We start from the raw sequence: 14,665 nt of genomic DNA on the forward strand, positions 1-14,665 counted from the left end.
CACTAGATAGAAGGGATAGAAATGTAACTAATAAAAACCATCCACCCACCCACCCATCCAATTGCCCGTCTGTCCACCTGCCCACCCACCCATCCATCCATTCATCCATCCACCCACCAATCCACCTATCCATCCATCCATCCATCCATCCATCCATCCATCCATCCATCCATCCATCCATCCATCCATCCATCCATCCATGAGGAATGTTTATTCCCAAACCGTGGCCCACTCTGCACATGATCAGTAACCTCACCCGGACATGTCATGGAACTGCCCTAACAGTGATCAGACAAGCCATAAACAAGCCAAAACAGACCCAGGGGAAATGCTACCAAAATCAAGGAAATAAGCAAGAGAAGCAATCCCTGCTGGCCAACCAAAACGTACCGTGTACTCATGCCAAAAGATCAGACCTTTAGTGCCAACATCATGGAATCAATAGATCAAAAGGAACAGTGAGAACAGAGAGAAAAATGCCTGTTTAGTTGCTCTAACTTTTCCCAGAAACAGATCAGACCTAAGGATTCGGCTAATCCTGCACCTTGTTTCCAGAAGTGGACAGCCAACTTCTTCCGGTATGCCTACAAGCAAGGTATGAAAGCAAGATAGCCCATGCCTTTTTTTACCCCCATCCAGCAGTCAGTAATCCAAGGTAGACTGCCTCTGAATGAGAAGGTTTTATTTAGCAACAACACACAAAAAAACCACATTTGGGGGCTGTCCCCTGTGATTTATTTCCACGACCCATCTCTAGTATTCGGGATGGGGTGAGTGGAACTAAACCTGTCCACATGGGCTATTGGGTTCATCCCAGAGGGTGGAAAAATCCTAAGGAAAGGGACACAATTGTAAATTTTCAGCTCAGAATGAGAAAGGGAGATGGATGAAGAAAGGAGCTTCTATTCCACTGGGGCAGCAATTAGAATCTTGCCCTCTTGTTTTCGCCAACAGAGTTTCAATCCATGTGCACAAGAGGGGCAAATCCTTGCAAGGATGGCCTGTGATTCTACCCGTCCTTGTCTTTTATTTTAGGGCCTTGAAGACTTGATGATCTATCAAGTCCCTTCCAGCGCTGTGGTTCTAAGAGTACCATATAACAAAGCTCCAGATGGGGAAACAGCAGACATTTCAGACCACTTATGAAAAGCCATTTCCTGATGATCACACGATATACATGAGATTGTGAGCCAGCCTTTTTCCTGATTTGTGCCCAAGCAGGACCTTGGCGGGGGGGGGGGGCTACTCCATTTCCAAATCAGGCCAGAGAGATTCCTCCATGAACAGAAAGATTTATTTATTTATTTATTTATTTATTTATTTGACTTATATCCCGCCCATCTGATAAGTCTATACCACTCTGAGCGGCTTAAAGGGAGATCTTTCCTAGCAAAGCATCTCTTTCCAATACAGTCACACACAATTCTTTCTCATTGCCGAATGCACCCTTTTGTCTGTGTGATGGCCTTCTTTGGGCTTCTGATCGTTGCACAAGCGGGGGACTTTAAGAGATGGAACAGTCTAGAGAGTTGGTTCCATCCAAGATTTGGATGCGAGGAATTTCTCCCCCAGGGGGGGCACCTGCTCTGGAACCTTGTTCATGCATAGAATTCATGGACATGCATTCTTGTGCATAGGTTCTTGTTTTAGCATCCAATTTCACTTGAGTTCAATGCCTTTAACGTGGCTTTTATATGAGTCAATCAAAATTCTAAAAACATTAACCAGTATTATATAACACAGCGGTCCCCAACCTTGGGCCTCCAGATGTTTTTGGACTTCAACTCCCAGAAATCCTGGCCAGCAGAGGTGGTGGTGAAGACTTCTGGGAGTTGTAGTCCAAAAACATCTGGAGGCCCAAGGTTGGGAACCACTGATATAACATACAAGGTTCAACCAAAAACCCAAGTATCTGTTAAATATTGACGTACTATATATGCTGTCCCTAACATTGCTGCTTTTTGTAGCTCTGATGGTACTATTTTTGAGATCTGCAACTACTTATAGTACTGTGTGAAATTGCTTGATATTGTTCCCAAAGTCCCGATGACTATGGGCACCACTGAAGTGTGTTTCATCTACAACCGAGAAGTTTCGATGATGAGGTCTCTGTACTTTGTTAGTTTTTCCAATTCTTTATTTTCAACTCTGGCATCTCCTGGAATTGCAATGTCAATGATCTGAACATTTTTTGTTCTATTACTACTATGTCTGGTGTGTTATGTTTGAGGTGTCTGTCCATTTCGATCCGGAAATCCCACAAGATCTTGACTTCCTCATTTTCTGACACCTTCTCTACCTGATGTTCCCACGGGTTTTTGGAGTCTGACAAGTTACATTTTTGCATAATGACCAGTGCACTAATTTTGCCACTCTATCATGTCTGGCTTTGTAATCTGTTTTTGCAATTTTTGGACATTCACACTTGAGGTGTGACACAGTTTCATCTTTTTCTTGGCAGAGTCAACATTTGCTGTTAGCACTAATTCCTCGGATCTTAGCTTTCATCATGTTGGTTTGGAGTGCTTGTTCTTGTGCAGCAAAAATTAGTCCTTGGTTTCTTTCTTAAGGGTCCCCAGTTTAATCATGCCCATGTTGAATTGTGATCATGCTTTCCATCAATATTCTTCAGGTGTTGTCCATATAGTGGTTTATTTTTTCCAACTGTTTAATTTATTTTCAAATTGTTGTTTCTTATATTGTGCCTTTGTTTCTATTGTTATCAAAATATTCTCCATTTTCAGTGCCTTAAGTAATTTTTCTCTGCTTGTACTGATATAATCATTTAGGCTTCTTTTTTTCTCCTCTACTACCTCCTGTATTTGCAGTAATACACGGCCTCCGATATTTCATGGTAAATATAATCTGTCCACACTTATTTATTTACCGTATTTATTTATTTATTTTATTTTATTTTATTTTATTTATACTCCGTCCATCTGGCCTAAAAGGCCATCACTTTTGGATGTAGTGTGTGATGCATGTTTATTAGTTTCCATGTTTTTTGCTCCAGTTCTTCTAGTTTGCTTTGAGTCCTTTCTATTATTCCAACTGGGTATGTAATTACTGGAACAGCCCATGTGTTTATGGCTTTGATCGTACTTCCACCATTAAATTTTGATTTTAAGATTTTTCTGCAGTCTTTTGATAAATTCTCTTTCTGTCAGTTCTTTAACTTTTGTGTGCATGATGTTATCTGCTTCTAGTATTACAAGGTATTTATAAATTTCATCACTTGACAGTAATTTTATATTATTGCAATTTTCTAACCCTATCCCATCTAGTTTTTGGATCTTGCCACGGTATATAGACAGAGCTACACCTTTGTGAATTCCAGATTTCATCTGGATATCTTCACTAAATATTTGCACTGTGTTTAGCAGTGATTCTGTCTCCGTGGAACTTTTTGCATATGGTTTTAGGTCACCCATGTATAAGTGATGATTGATTTTTTTTTTCTTGTTTGTTCTGAAAGATGGTAGCCCAATCCAGTTTTATTTAAGATTATTGACATGGGAATTAGTGAGATGTTAAACAGCAGTGGTGGCAACGACACCCCTTGAAATATCCTTCTTTTGATGTTAAACTCCCCAATTTTTTCACCATGCGCCATTAAGATGGTTTCCCATTTCCCCATGTTTTTCTTGAAGAACGTCTGAATGCTTTTACTAATCCCCAAAATTTTTTAGGAAGGTGGCAATGAGTCAAATCCCTTTTAATAACCTATCCAGGCCATGTTAAGGGGTTTTATTTTTTTGTCTTTCTGCATTCTTCAGTATAATTTTATCAATAATTATTATTGTTATCCTCGTCATCATCAAAATAGGATTCCGTTAGTTCCTAGTTCCCATTAAAAGACCAACTTTCCACGGGTAGCTGTATAACTACGGCTTCAGGACATCTGAGGTTAAAACACCAGTGACTTGCGATTCAACAAGAGAGAAAAAGAGAGCTAGAACCCTTTTCCTCCTGGCTGGTGCATCGGGGCAGAACGACTCTCAAAGAACAGGAATCTAAGAGCACTGGGAACTAACTAGAAACAAATCGTTTTGCATTTCCCCCTGCATGCCTGCTGTTTGTTCGGCAGCCTAATATTAACCTAAGGATCCATCTTCCATTCACAGATTTCTTCCCTTTCTGCGTTGCTTTGAGCCACCCCCACCCATGAACCTTGCTGTAGTTCTTTTTCCTCTGTTGATCATGCCCTCCTTCCTTGCTCTGGCAGGTAAGAACGACCATTTTATTTTCTTCAAGGGGGGGAGGCGGGATGTTCTCCTTGCCTTGTTGGCCAACTTGATCACCCAGAAGGAAGTTTGGCTGCTTTGGGCTCTCCGACCTGCGGGTGAGGTACTCGTCCTTTTCTCCATTGCGACAGCTGACGGGAGGAAGCAGGAGGTTTTCAGAGAGGTGCAGGTTTCTGTTTTGGGTTGACAGCTTTGAGAATTCTGAGGGTTTTTGTCCAAAAACCACAAATGTGGACGTCTCTAGTGGGATCAGGCAGAGCCAGCCCATAATCCTGGCTTGGGAAGTCAAGAGACACCCAGAGGGCCAACCCAAGGGTACCCATTGATATAAAGCTGGCCAATTGGCTACCATCCCTCGTATTGTGTGAACGTCTTGTGTCACCTGGGTCAGTGTCATACCTAAAGAAGGGACATGATTGGTTTTTCTATTATAAATCCATAATCCTACAGCCAGAAGCATGTCCAGTCTGTTCTTCATCAAGGGTCAGAGACCGGCAGGACCTGTTGGCTGTTTATCTCAGTGGGATAGTGGTACATGGTCTGAAACGGAAAGAAATTATATTTCAGAGACAGAGGCATAGACCAGACCAAATACTCCTGAATCCCAGAATAGCATCCAGAGGTACTTAGACAATCCCCACACGGTGCAGTGGAGTTGTTCAAACAGACCATGTTCTTAGTTTAGGGCTTTATAGGGTCTGCTGAGCTGCGACTGGTCCATTAAGGTCAGCTGATGGAAGCCAGCTGGCACTGTAGCCTACAGTGTACCTTTGAACTCTCAGGCTAAATCTTTCAGACCTGCGCTGGACCTAAAACTAGGATGAAACATGAGATAATATTGACACACCATGCAACACAGCATGGAAAAGTTACTTTGATGGATTACACACTCATAGAAACCACCAATCACCATGTCTCCAGGTTGGATGATTTTAGGAGCTGTAGCCCATAAAATTCCTAGAAGTAACTTGGCTCATCTCTGAGCCTGTCCACATTGAGACGTAGTTATGGTATATGGTTCCCTGATAACGCTGTTTAGCAAGGGGGGAAAAAGACCTTGTCCGCTTGTGTTTCTACTTAGAGGGATCCATCCTTTCCCTTTAAGAGCTGACCCGTATCTTTCTGGCACAGGGCTAGGGCATGCACTCTTTTTGGCATGATTCATTGAGATGCAAAATAGCTCTTCTGGTTACCAAGAATTAAAATAGATTGCCCTGAAGATTAGGATCTTTTAAACACCAGCTAGATTGCACCAAATTTCACAGTGTGGACAGGCCCTCTGCTAAACTAGCCTAAAACTGACTGTTGCCAGTACAGATGTCAGTGCTATTTTCCCCGTTCAGGTCGCAGACGGCAAACAGATACACAGACTTGCATTCTGCGGGAAGGTTATTGCAGAACCCGATGCAACGAGACCAGGGGCCTCTTGGAACTAGATCTTGGAACTTGCAAGAATGGGGAACAGAGATGCTGCCGGCCTCAGAAACTGGTAAGGAAAATGGTGGCCCTTCCAAAGGCAAATTGTGTTGCCCTAGGAGAAAGAAAACTCTGTGTCCTGTTGATTGTTTGTTTGTTTAATGCAAAGAACAGCATTGGAAAAAAGGAATGGTAAATGGTAAGCAGGGCGTGGTGGCGCTGCGGGTTAAACTGCAGAAGCCTCTGTGCCACAAGGTCAGAAGACCAGCAGATCGTAAGATCGAATCCACGCGAAGGAGGGAGCTCCCGTCGCTTGTCCCAGCTCCTGCCAACTGAGCCGTTCAAAAGCATGTAAATGTGAGTAGATAAATAGGTATCACCTCAGTGGGAAGGTAACAGTGTTCCATGTCAAGTCGTGCTGGCCACATGACCACGGAAACTGTCTAAGGACCAACGCCAGCTCTATGGTTTGGAAACGGGGATGAGCACCGCCCCCTAGAGTCGGAAACAAGTGGACTAAATGTCAAGGGAAACCTTTACCTTTACCTAAACTACTTCTGAGTGCTTTACGCCTAGAAACCCCTGAGAAGGGGGCCCAAAAGTTGGAGTCTATGGTACACAATTGTGCAGTTTTGAAGACTGTAACCCATTTCTTCAGATCATTTCACCTGATCCGTGTCATCCTTTAGCTTCGCTTGCTACCGGAGGAGGCAGAAGGACATCCGCTGTAAGGACTTTCCTCCATCCCTGGGGTGTGTTCCTCACAGGTGTGAACCAGGTAAGACAAAAAGGGCCCTCTCTCAATGGCAGAGCACTTGGTTTCCATGCAGATGTTCTCGGTTTCCATCCCCAGTGTCTTCTTGTAAGGCTGTGGAAGATTCCTGCCTGGCTCTTGGCGCAGGTCCTGCTAATTTGTCCTCAGTGCCATTTCAAGCTTCGATTTTGGATTTCGAGTCCTCCAGACCTTTTGAACTACAAATCCCACGGTCCCTTTGGCCTTGGTGATGCTGGCTGAGAACTGGAGTCCAAAACATCTCAAAGCTCACTAGGCAGGCTGACTGAGGAATTCTGGGAGCTGAAGTCCAGAATGAAGGAAATTCCTCCAGTCCTGCTCAATACCGCCATACAGAGGGTTCCGTTCCCCTCATGTTGTGGCTGGCTGCTGGGGAGCCCCTGGGAACCATCTTGGTGGCGGTTGAGACCACGGACCCTTGGGTTGGTTTTTTTTTTTTTACCTTGGAAGGCACACCTGGACTGCAATGGATGAGAGGAAGCACCAGGCAAAAAACTAGGATTGGGATAAAGGGTTGGCTTCAAATCACAACACAGCGACACTGTTTTATTGGGTGGTCTTGAGCCTATTGACATCTATCTTACAGGCTGATGTGTGGGATAAGTACAGGAAAGGGAGAATTATCCTGAGCAATTTGGAGGAAGGATGAGTAATAAATGTAATAAATCAAGACTACGTATATTATATTATATTATATTCTATTATATTCTATTCTATTCTATTCTATTCTATTCTATTCTATTCTATTCTATTCTATTATATTATATTATATTATATTATATTATATTACATATCAATTACTTCCTCTTAAGTTCTCGACCTTTTGTGGTATCCTCTTACGAAAACATACTTTCAGTAACGGTGTGGTTTCATGATTAAACTGTAATTTGGTGCCTGCTGGAGATTTCTTTCCAAGTTCAAGAGTGAAGAAACAAGTTGTACAGTTATTTCTGATTACACATTGTCCGCATTAGGTTTACGGAATAATGAAGCTGGAAGGGGCCTATGAGACCATCCAGTCCAACCCCCTGCTCAAGGCAGGAATACAGATCAAAGCAGATCTGGCAGAGAGTTATCTAATTCTCCATTGAATGCCTCCAGTGTTGGACTGCTCATCACCTCTCAAGGTCCTTGGTTCCATCGTCTTACTGCTCTAACAGGACATTATTCCTGATATCTAACTGAAATCTGGCTTCCTATAACTTGAGCCCATTGTTGTGTGTCCCGCACTCTGGGATGATCGAGAACAGATCCTGCCCCTCCTCTGTATGACAGCCTTTGTATTTAAAAAGTGCTAGCATATCTCCTGCAAGCGGGATTGGAAGGCCTTAGGAATGGACCTCAAAAGATGGGAAACCTTGACCTCTGAGCGTTCAGCATGGCCTCTCCCAATTTGAAGAGACCCTTGTCCAGCAGGCCGAGGCAAAGAGGCAGTCACGAAAGCAGCAAAATCAGGGAGCTGGACAGGGTAAGGATTGGATTTGTCTTCAGTGTGGAAGGGATGGTCCCTCTCAAATTGGCCTTCTCAGCCACACTAGACGTTGTTCCAAGACCCCTATTCAGAGCACGTGAACATCGTCTCTCCAGACTGAAGGATGCCTACAGGATTTCCCCTTAGTCTTCTTTTCTCAAGGCTAAACATGCCCAGTTCTTTCCATCTTTCCTCCTTATAAGGCTTGGTTTCCAGCCCCCTGATCATCCTTGTCTCTCTCCTCTGAACTTGTTCTAATTTGTTAGCATCCTTCTTGAAGTGTGGTGTCCAGAACTGGACACAATACTCAAGGTGAGGCCTAAGCATTGCTGAACAGAGGGAGACAAGCACCTTGAGTGGTTTGGAAACTATACCTCTGTTAATGCAGCCTAAAATAGCATTGGCCTTTTTTGTAGCCACATCACACTGTTGGTTCATATTTAGCTTGTGATCTACAACAATTCCATGCTCCTTCTCGCTTGTAGTATTGCTGAGCCAGGTATTCCCCCATCTTGTAAAGGTGCAATTGGTTTCTTTTTTCCAAGGTGCAGAGCTTTGCACTTATCCATGTTGAATTTCATTCTGTTGTTTTCGGCCCAGTGCTCCAGCTTATCCAGACCATTTTGAATTTTGTTTCTGTCTTCCAGGGTATTAGCTATTCCAACCAATTTTTTGTCATCTGCAAATTTGATTAGCATTCCCTGCATTCCCTGATCCAGTTAATTAATAAAAATGTTGATGAGCGCTGGCCCAAGGACTGGCCTCTGGGGTACCCCACTTGTGACCTCCTCCCAAATAGAGAAGGACCCATTAATCATCACTCTCTGAGTATGATTCTGTAGCCAATTGTGTATCCACCTGACGATCTATCCAGCCCACACCTAGTTAGCTTGCGAATCAGAATATCGTGGGGCAGTTTGTCAAAAGCTTTGCTAAAGTCAAGATATACTACATCTACCAATTCCCTCTGTCTATCAGGGAGGTTACCCAAGCAAAAAATGCAATCAGATTAGTCTGGCAGTTTGTCAAAAGCTTTGCTAAAGTCAAGATATACTACATCTACCACATTCCCTCTGTCTATCAGGGAGGTTACCCAAGCAAAAAATGCAATCAGATTAGTCTGGCAGTTTGTCAAAAGCTTTGCTAAAGTCAAGATATACTACATCTACCACATTCCCTCTGTCTATCAGGGAGGTTACCCAAGCAAAAAATGCAATCAGATTAGTCTGGCAGGATTTGTTTTAGACAAATATGTGTTGGCTTCTAGTTATTACTGCATGGCTTTCTCGGTACTTGCAGAGTGACTGTTTTATAATGTGTTCCAAATTTTTCTCTGGGTTTAATGTCGGGGTGAGTGACCTGCAGTTCCCAGGTTCCTCTTTCTTGCCCTTTTTGAAGATAGGGACAACATCGGCCCTCCTCGAATCCTCTGGCACCTCACCCGTTTCCCAAGATTTCATCCAAATAATGGACAGCGATTCTGAGAGTACCTTTCCTGGCTCTGATTTGAAAAAGAGCATCACCTCTCTCCAAAGAGCTTTTTCCCTCTCTGGAATCTGTTGGTAGTTAGTGAGTCTATTGATAGCTGTTCCTGACAGTTTGCTGTCTGACCTCTAAGTAGATGAAACCTTTTTTCTATTCTTTCTACTACTACTACTACTTATTTATTTATTTATTTATTTATTTATTTATTTATTTATTTATTTATTTATTTATTTATTTATTTATTTATTTATTTATTTATTTATTTATACCCCGCCTATCTGGGCGACTCGTCCACTCGAGGCGGCTGAGTCTCAGAATGAGTTACTGAGACTGTAAGTGCCACTTGATGAAAAAAAGGTTGTCTGCTCTGGGGAACATGAAGCAATGGCCCAGTCTGTGAATCCCTGCATTTCTGTTGTGCCGTTAGAGGAATTTAGCCCAATACCCAAAACTCTGCATCAGCATCACGGAGTCCCAGTGTGGTGTAGTGGATAGACTGATGGTCTAGGCTCAGGAGGCCTGGGTTCAAAACTCTGCCATGGAAGCTCATGGAGCCGTGGAACTGGTAAAGCCACTGCTTCAATATCTCACTTATCTTGAAAGCCCTTGCTAGGGTTGCTGTAAGTCAATACTGCCTTGACAGAACATAACAACAACATATTACGTGCTAATAATATCTTGTTATTATATTACAAACAATTTAGTCAGGTGTACCATTGCATCTGAGTTGTGCACAAGCCAAAAATGAACCAGGAAGTCTCTAATTAACAGCAGTCTCCTACTGCCAGTGATACCATTCTGCCTACTCTGGTAAAGCTACGTATCAGGATAATGGCCACAATTTATTCCTTTACATTAAACTGTTATAAATCAAGAAAACAGATGGGTTTCCAGATCTTAGCTCCCATCATGACTCAGCATTGGCTGTGCTGATTCAGGCCAATAGCAGTTGTAGTCCAACAATATCTAGAGAGCCACATGTCCCCCCATCTCTGTAATAAATGAATGCCTAAGTTGAATTAGTGACCTGAGCCATATAGGTTAGCGGTTCCCAACTTGGGCCCCCCAAATGCTCCTGGACTACAACTCCCAGAAATCCTGGTCAGCAGAGCTAGTGGTGAAGGTTTCCGGGAGTTTTAGTCTAAGAACATCTGGGGACCCAAGGTTGGGAACCGCTGATCTAGATAGAGACTGGAAAGTTTATCTCTTCTGACTACATCCTCTGAGAATCCTCCAGCTTGCATCACCAATCAGTTGTAGTTTTTAAAAGGAATTTCCCCGAGCCCTACTGCATCTTTACATAACATAGCAGTATAGTAGTAGGCATCCTTCCGTCTCGAGAGATGATGGTAATGTTCTCTGAATAGAGGTCTTGGAACAGAGTCTAGTGTGGCCGAGAAGGCCAAATGCAACAAGCTTCTGAGTTTGGATGACAGGGTGTTTGGGGAAGCCCACAGGGCAGGAAATGTTTCTCAGGAATAGGAGAAATAATAATAATCATCATCTAATCATTTTGGATAGAAAAAGAGGAATTCCAGGAGTTGTAGTCCAAAAGTTAATGTTTCTAAGCTCTGGACTTCTGAATGTTGGCATGCCATCTGGCCAACTCTGGAATGACAGGCTGCTTCCCTCTAGCGTTCAGAGGCACAAACACTGCCCTAACCTATGTGTCGTTCCCATGTTCCCACCTTAGACATGCTCCTTGTTTGAATTATATTTCCCGGAATCCCCCAGCTAGCACAGACAGCACTTAGCTGGTAGACGTTAGAGACTGTATGTCCTAAAGTAAAGAAATGATTGCCCTTCATTGTCAGAGTGTTCTTTGTAATGGCTTCGGTTATAGTAAGCTCAGATTCAAAAGAGTGTTAAAACTCTGTCATTCACCTTGAGATGCATATCTGGACCTTCCTGGTGCAGAAATTAAACTGCAGTACTTCAGTCAGGACTCTCCTCATGACGTGAGTTCAATTTTGGGCTCAGGTAGTTGGCTCAAGGTTCGCTCAGCCTTCCATTCTTCCGAGGTTGGTCAATTGACTACCAAGTGTGGGTAACAGGTTATAACTGGTACAGAAAGATATGAAGAAGCCCTGATCAGACAAGTATCTCTTCGTATAAACAGAAGTGTTAAAAATTAATTTTTTTCTTTAATGGATAGACAGACAGATACGAAGGTATATTTCAATTAATCAGGGGTTTGTGTGTGTGTGTGTGTGCCTATCCTTCCAGGGCTTCAGAGCAGCCGCCTTGATTCCTTCTCTCTCCATTCTGTGCTGTTTTCCTCAAGTCTGGATCTCTGCTTCCCCACCCCACGAGGATATTAATCCCCAACCTTCTTGTGAAGAACAGAAGCAACGGCGGAAAGGAGAAACTGTCAGGGCCATTCATCGGCATTTTGGGTAGCTTCACCCACTGTGTAGGGAGTGACTCAACCCAGCAGGTTCAAACGGTGGGCTCTTCTCCCACCTGGAACATTTGTACCCCTGTAAATTCCCTATTAAGGACCTCTCCAGTACTGTACCTACAAAATATTTTGCATATCTGGGTATGTATTTATGTGAATTCCCTGATCTCTTGGTCTCACCAAAAGCCCTAGGTTTATTTTTAGGGGTTTTTTTTGGGGGGGGGGAGTGACATGGTCACAGAACATCGTATCATTTCTCATGGTTGGCAACAGACCGGTAAGGTGGCTTTGAAAACTTTTGACCCTCCAACATTTTGCTAAGAGATCTTTTATGGTTCCATAATGTGTAAATCCCATACTCTTTGGGGACAGGGGAGGACAAAGAAGGGCTGAATGAGGGGGTATAAATGTTTTCAGTAAAATAATGCTAAAAATATTTCTTCTTCCCTCAAGTTTTATCTTCATGAGAATCCTGTCAAATAGATTACAACAACAACAAAAAGAGGCTTTATCCGTATCACTGGTATTGGCTTCCCTTAATATTTTCAGTACTACTTTGTATTTCACCTGGCACTTTACTGTTATCTGCCTGCCTTCAGGACCATTTGGGGGGAAAGAACAGGACAAGAATGGAACAAATAAAAACAATAACTATTCCGACTGTTTTGCATTTCAAAAGCCTTATGATTATGAGACCATTTTGTTTTTTATTAATTACATTTAAGTCCTCCCTTTTCTGCAGTGAACTCAAGACAGCCTATGTGGCTCTCCTCATCCCTGTAACAACACCCTTGTGAGGTAGATCAGGTTGAGGATTGGGACTGTTTTAGGGTAACTCCGTGGGAATTAAAACCTGGGGGGGGAATTAGGGGTGTAACACAGAAGAAGAAGAAAAAGAAGACGTTTTAATTTTATTAAGGCTGCTTGTAGGCATATTAGTAAAAAAGCAAAACAAAAAAACCATCCAATAATTCTCAGGATTGCTGAGGGACTGAGGGTTAGAAACCTGTTTCCAAAGGTGATGTAATTTTAAGCCCCCCCATCCCCTCCCCCGTGATTTCCTCTGTCTGGTGTTGTGCAACACTGCAGGGGGAGTTTAAAGGGAAGACACTCTGCGTATGCTCAGATGCACTCTTCTTTCGTTTCCAGAAGGCTGAACATCTAATTTCAAACGCAATTTGAAATGCACAGGGACCCCACATGGTGGTGGCCAGAATCTCCCTTATCCCAATGACCGAGAGCAGGACTGAGAATATTCGACTGATAATGGGATAGCTTTTGATATACGTATATACTGTACGTATATAGGATATATTTTGAGATATATTTAAATACTCAGGCTTATTTATTTATTTATTTATTTATTTATTTATTTATTTATTTATTTATTTAAAAGCTATCAACCCCGCCTTTAAAAACTATACAAAACGAAATCACAGATTTATTTTATTTCATTTCACTTTACTTTGTGTTAACTGGCTGGGGAAGGATTAGCAGGGGAACTTTAGTACCCGAGGGATTGGTTTCTAGCCGGACGATTTCCCACCAAAACAGCTTATATCCGGTAAGGGCAAACAGACCGTCGGAGCAGTCCTCCGACTTTCCCTTCCTCCCCTTCCGGTTCCTTCCTCCCCCCCTCCTCCCCCTCGTCGGAGGAGCCGGCCAAAACAGATTGGTCGCTGGGCGCCGTTCCCGCGGGGAAGACGGGCGAGGATTGGCCAGCGCTTACCCCGCCCCTGACGCGGTAGTGCCGGAGGCTCCTCCCTCCCTGCTTTGGTCTCCCCAACATCCGGGGGACGCTTTGGGAGCACTTCCGGCCGGCTGGAGCTGCTGTAGGGGAGACAGAGAAGAAGGGGGGTGCAGCAAGGAGGAGGAGGGGGCTTTTTTTTAGCGCTGCCAGCGGCCCCCCCTTCCTAAACCAGACCCCAGGATTAACTCCTTCCTTTCTGGGCTGTTCGAATCCTAAGCCACCCCCCAAATTATGGAGCCTGGCACCTCCCTCTGACACCTGGGGAGTGGAAACCCCCCCACACGTTATCTCTCTCGGTGTCTAAAAGGTGGGTACTGATATTCCCCCCCCTCCACCCAAGACCCTCTGAGCCTACAGGTTGCCCCCCTCCATCCCAAATTCCTCCCATCCCAAAATGCCCCCTCCATCCCAAAATGCCCCCTCCATCCCAAAATGCCCCCATCCCAAATGTCCCCTCCATCCCAAAATGCCCCCTCCATCCCAAAATGCCCCCTCCATCCCAAAATGCCCCCTCCATCCCAAAATGCCCCCATCCCAAAATGCCCCCTCCATCCCAAAATGCCCCCTCCATCCCAAAATGCCCCCTCCATCCCAAAATGCCCCCATCCCAAATGTCCCCTCCATCCCAAAATGCCCCATCCCAAAATGCCCCCTCCATCCCAAATGTCCCCCATCCCAAAATACCCCCCTCATTCCAAATCCCCCCCCTCTTTGGGATCAGGAGCCTTGGCGTTTGCATTGGGTGACACCCACCGCACCCCACCCACCTGTGACAGTGTGTGGTTCCCCCCTCCAACACCATAGATTTTTTTAAAAAAATGTGTGGTTGTGCATTGAATGTGTTTTGGTATTTATGTTTTTTTATTTTGTTAAGTATCCTGTTCAATCGTTTTCATATTGTCTACTCATGGTTATGAACCTTAAATGCTGCCTTTTGGTTGTTGTAAGCTGCCTTTGGTCCTTTTTTTAAGGAGAAAGTCAGGTTAAAAAAATATTTTAACTGAATAAAACAAATCAGTTTGTTAATTATAAGGGAAGGTGGCCTCCCCTTTTTCATCGGCCCAGTGGATTCTGGAAGCAGGAGGTCAAGCCATTGCCCTCGTCT

General features: G+C 43.8%; 1 protein-coding gene and 1 long non-coding RNA gene across 2 annotated transcripts in view; both read left to right on the forward strand.

The window, feature by feature from the left end:
• The first annotated feature begins 234 nt into the window (after positions 1–234).
• Positions 235–12,471, forward strand: LOC140706604 (uncharacterized). The gene is made up of 4 exons (XR_012086350.2): positions 235–4,225; positions 5,588–5,733; positions 6,350–6,438; positions 11,636–12,471. It is a non-coding gene; the product is annotated as an uncharacterized LOC140706604 (long non-coding RNA).
• Positions 12,472–13,585: 1,114 nt separating this feature from the next.
• MTMR9 (myotubularin related protein 9) overlaps positions 13,586–14,665 on the forward strand; it is a 35,545-nt gene continuing 34,465 nt past the window's right edge. Inside the window, exon 1 of the mRNA XM_072986682.2 lies at positions 13,586–13,867. The gene's annotated coding sequence lies outside the window, so the exon portion shown is untranslated. The remainder of the gene's footprint in view (positions 13,868–14,665) is intronic.

This window comes from Pogona vitticeps, chromosome 1, assembly GCF_051106095.1.
Source record: "Pogona vitticeps strain Pit_001003342236 chromosome 1, PviZW2.1, whole genome shotgun sequence".
In the NCBI taxonomy this organism is placed as follows: Eukaryota; Metazoa; Chordata; class Lepidosauria; order Squamata; family Agamidae; genus Pogona; species Pogona vitticeps.